At 45.6% G+C, this 4,683-nt stretch overlaps 1 pseudogene; it reads right to left on the bottom strand.

The window, feature by feature from the left end:
- Positions 1–854: 854 nt before the first annotated feature.
- Positions 855–3,681, bottom strand: LOC101428088 (SRSF protein kinase 2 pseudogene; annotated as a pseudogene).
- Positions 3,682–4,683: the final 1,002 nt, after the last annotated feature.

Below are 4,683 nucleotides of genomic sequence, written 5' to 3'. Positions count from 1 at the left end.
TCAGAGGTGGGTCAGAGACACAGGGGCTCCTGGAGGGGAGGGCTGTAGGTAGGGAGGGGGGCTGCAGGAAGGTAAGGGTGCAGGGAAAGCAGTTGCCCTGGAGCACAGGGTGGCTGAGGGAGGAGCCCTGGCTGCCAGCAGGTGCCTGGGAGCACCTGGACTGGTCCCCAAAGCCTCTGCTCCCTGGGGTGGTCGCGGTCCTGGGCCACACCAGCCGCTGGCAGTGCCTCAGCTGCTTTCCTGGCTGCAGAGGATGCCATCCTGGGCTCCTGGTCCTGCACAGAGGCCGGTCCTCATGGCCCAGGTGGTCATGCAGCCCCACAGAGCTGCTCGGCTCCTCCAAAAGGGCACCTGCTTGGCCTCGCCCTGCAGCGCCCCCTCAGGGCCTGGAGAGCTCAGTGCACATCTTTGGGTTCTGCTGCGGCCTCTGGTGGCTTCATGATCTTCACCTTCTGCAAGGGAAGCCGGCAGAGCCCCCTGGCTCCTGGGCCCCCCATCTCCTGGGCCACGCAGATGAGGAGGAAGGTGCCTTGGGAGCGGGAGGCTCCAGGTTCCAGGCCTTGTCCTGTGAGGAGCCGGACAGCACCATGGAGGGTTGGGGTGAGCCCTGAGAGGACACACTGGGCCCCCTACAAAGTCAAGCTGGTTCTACAAATCTGGTGTCCTGGAAATGGAGGTGTTTTCCTCGGGTGGAGGCAACTCCACAGGTGAAAGCAACCAGTTACACGTAATTGGCTGGAAATGAGTTGTAGTAAGTCCTGTAGCCAGGATACAGCATCTGCAGCTTTCTTAACGAGAAAATATGACACCATTTTATTGCAAACTGGCCAAAAGTTAAGGTACCCAAACTATGATTTTCTTTTTTTTTTTTTCTATTGTCCAATTTAATCTATGTATAGTTTAACTTACAGTGCTTGGAGGAGGCAACACCACATGGTACCAGGTTATCACATTTTTAAAGGGACATTGCTCTTTTTCTTTAAAAGTACTTTAAAAAATATGCAAAAATACGAATGGAAGTGCTAACTAAAATGCATATTTTAGAATGAGAAGCATGTCTCTTCTTCCTTTAAAGTGCTATATAGGGAATGAAATCTTGTAAACCAGAGCCACTTTGTCTAAAATCCAATGTAAAAGGACTGTTATGGAATGATGTTTGCACAATTCTTTGTTTGCTACATGCAACTCAGGCTACAGAGCACTCAAGACTTGGGAGCTTTTCTGAAATTTGAGTCCCCATCCCATATTTAATGGAAATTAACATTTACAGAGTGCATTTACATACACTATAATACAGGAATGATGTCCCTTTGCCAGAAGATAAAATAGTACATGTCCTTGCTATTTCTTGGTTCCACCTTGATACTTTCTAAAGATTGTAAATTATATAGCACTCAGCTAAAATATTTCTTCATTAGTTACAAAACCTGCCAAAACACAAGAAGTATTTTTTGTTGTTGTTCCAAAAAATGACATTTGAATGTCACACACAAGAAACAATGCTTAGAGACATGTTATTGTTTCTAGAAGAAAGCGGGTCAGTAAACTACTTAGCTGAAGACAAAAGACTACCCTTCCCCAGGATTACAGTGCACAAAAAGCAAAATGTCAAACAACAGTACCTCGAAGCAAAATAAAGATCTGAGGGTGAAGCCAGCTCACTTGTAATCCTGTTAAAGAATGAGAGTCACCATTTAGGTCCAATGTACTGGAAAACATCTGCTAACTCAGAATGCTATATTTGTAGAATCTGCTAAGAATTCAACCAAGGATGCCGAAGGCATTCACCAGCAGATGCTCGTTTTTCTGGAACCATTTCTAACATTGGGATCAGGAAATCTGTAAATTGTGCAGCATCTTCATGGGGCCAACCATACTTTTCCACCAGTACATCAAAGAAGCTCCAGGGCTTCAGTTTGGTGATATGCTGCAGTTCTCCATACATGCCGTACTCCAAATGTCAGCAGGTGTACTGTAACCTGCTCCTATTAAAACCTCTATGGATCTATACTGTCACGTCTGGATGTCTTCTGTGAAGTGTTTATGCACCCAACAAGCATTTCCCAGGTCCGCAATTTTAACTCTAATTTTATCTGCATTCCGTGGATCCAGGGGATTCACCAACAAGTCAGCTGCCCGGGTTTTTGTTTTTGGCAAATCTCCAGTACTGGAGGCTGAAACCGTCCTGCTTCTGTCATGGGATGGGCTGCTTTCCTCTTGTTCGGTAAGTGGGGATCCCTCGGAAAGTGCAGAGCCACAGGCCACAGGGTCTAAGGGCCCTGAAAACAATGATGTGGAAAATTCTGGAAACTGTGACTCTGGGATTTTATGTCGTCCATTTGGCAATTCACCATTGAATTGTTCATAGGAGCTGCTATATGTATAATCACTTTCTGCATTTGGCTCATCAAGGTTATATTCCTCAGGATTTGGGCAATCTTCATCATCATCTTCTTCATCATCTAGCTGCTGTTCCAGCAAGAATGGGCCATTCTCGATATGGCCATTGGTTTTGGGTGATTCTATCCATGTAGGGTCTATGTTCGCAAGTTCCTGGTCAACATCATCTTCATCCTTCTCAATGTTTTCTTTCTCGGCATCTTCTTTCTCTTCCTGATCCTCAGCTTCACCGTTGTCATTTGCAGTCTCTCCCTCGGCAGACTCCTCTAATTCTGTTTTTAGTTTCACTTCTGAGTGATATTCCTCATCTTGCTCATTGGAAGGTACACCTGAGGTGATATTTTCCTCTATTATTTTCCTTTCAGGTTCTCGCTCCAATTCTTCTATTTCCTGCAGGCGTTTTTCCAATAACTCAGCCTGCCTCTTCTGTTTCTTTTTCAGTTTTTTCTTTTTGTTTTTAGATAATTTTCCTATAGGTTTTTGCTGTGGAGCCGTACTCACTGCAGACCCAGAAGGAGGTGGAGCACCTGCTTTCTGCCACACTGTGGCCTCCGCTGCCATTCTTCTCACATATGCATCGTCCACACACATTAGGATGTTTTCCGGCTTTATGTCAGTATGAATGATCTTGCACTTACTGTGTAGATAATCTAAACCTTGAAGGACCTGTCGAATGATACTCTTCACACAACGTACTTGGAGGCCTTGATAATTGGACTTAATGATCCACTTGAGGAGATGGTGACCAAGTACTTCAAAGACCATGCAGACGTGTATTCCATTCATGCCTGAAATCTTGAAGTCATCAATTAGCTGTACCACCATGTCTTTATTTGGGTCACTGGGATCACTTTCTCGAACACATTTGAGCAATTTTATTTCATCCAAAGCCGTCTCTGTATAATGCTGGGCACTTTTTACAACGTTCATTGTGACAAATCTTTTCCCCTGCATATCCCAGCACAGCCAGACAGTAGAGAAGTGTCCCCATCCTAGCTTCCTAATAACATGATACCGGCCATTGAAGAGGTCTCCAATTTTTACTGGATGATAGCCTCCTTTGCAGTAGTCTGCAGGGTCCTCTTGCTCCTCATCATCTGATCCCAGGATCTCCTCCTCCGGCTCTGGGGGAGTGGGGTCTGGCAGAGGTGGTGGTGGTGGTGGTGGCGGTGGTGGAGGGACTAAGGGAGCTTTCTGTTGAGGCTCTGGCTTTTTCGGATGTTTCTCTCTTTTCGGCCTCCATTTTCGGGCCTGAATGGCCAGCACTTTCCGGGAGCTCATCCTGACGCAGCGGAAGTGGGGCGAGGGGCTTCGGCGGCGGCGGCGGGGGCAGCGGCGACGCGGGAGAGGAGCCGGGCTGCAGCCTCCACTCCCTCCGCCGCACGGGAGGAGGTGGGAACCGCGCCTGCGCCGCAGCGGTGGCCGCTGCTCCTGCAGGGGGCCAGCAAGACCCGCCCCCGCACGCCCCGCCCCCGCACGCCAGTGGGGTCGGGGCATGATTTTCTTTGAGGCTACAATTTTGTGGCAGCTCTCAGTACTTTTCCAAAACATGCTGATCCTGGTTTCCATATCACACACAAGGGTTCAGGGCATGACATTTAACAGCTGGCTTTCTACTTTCCGCTAGCATTCTAAACCCAGGAAAGTGTGGATTTACACATACCACTGTAGTAATACAAAGCTCATTAGAGCTTATTAGAAAGTTTCAAAGTTGAGTCAAAAAAGAGTCAAAATTGGAAGGCTTTTGTAAAATATTCAGGAATATATCATAATACTTTAAATTGGTTTCAAATGCCAAGAAGTCAGAGAAATAAGACTAAAAAATTTGTTAAAGGAGACGTTCTTATTTTGTGATCCTTTCAGGGTGAAAATGTTAATTGGTGGTGCAGACATTACATAGTTAAAAAGGCCTGGCTCTCCTCAGTGAGTTTTAAAGTATTCTGGGACATCCTGCTGTGCAAATACAGTTCTATTTCATGCTGGGAATCCGGATGGACTCCCTTGAGGAAACAACATATGATTTATTATTACCACAAATGTGACTGAGGAATTCAGATGAAATAAATGCTTAGGGAAACATCTAAATTAAAGCTATTAAACCTTTAATAATAAACATGGTAACCTAAATTTATATTTTCTTCTATTCTTGGTCCTCCACTTGCTCAATTCTTTGGAAATATTTGGCTTCATTTATTTTATTTTATTTTTAATTTTTAAAATTGATTTTGTAAAAATAATACATTAAAAAAATATGAGGTCCCATTCAACCCCACCACCCCCATC

Source organism: Dasypus novemcinctus, chromosome 29 (genome assembly GCF_030445035.2).
Source record: "Dasypus novemcinctus isolate mDasNov1 chromosome 29, mDasNov1.1.hap2, whole genome shotgun sequence".
In the NCBI taxonomy this organism is placed as follows: Eukaryota; Metazoa; Chordata; class Mammalia; order Cingulata; family Dasypodidae; genus Dasypus; species Dasypus novemcinctus.
The sequence above is the reverse complement of the archived record's forward strand: the minus strand, read 5'-3'. Positions and strand labels throughout refer to the sequence as shown.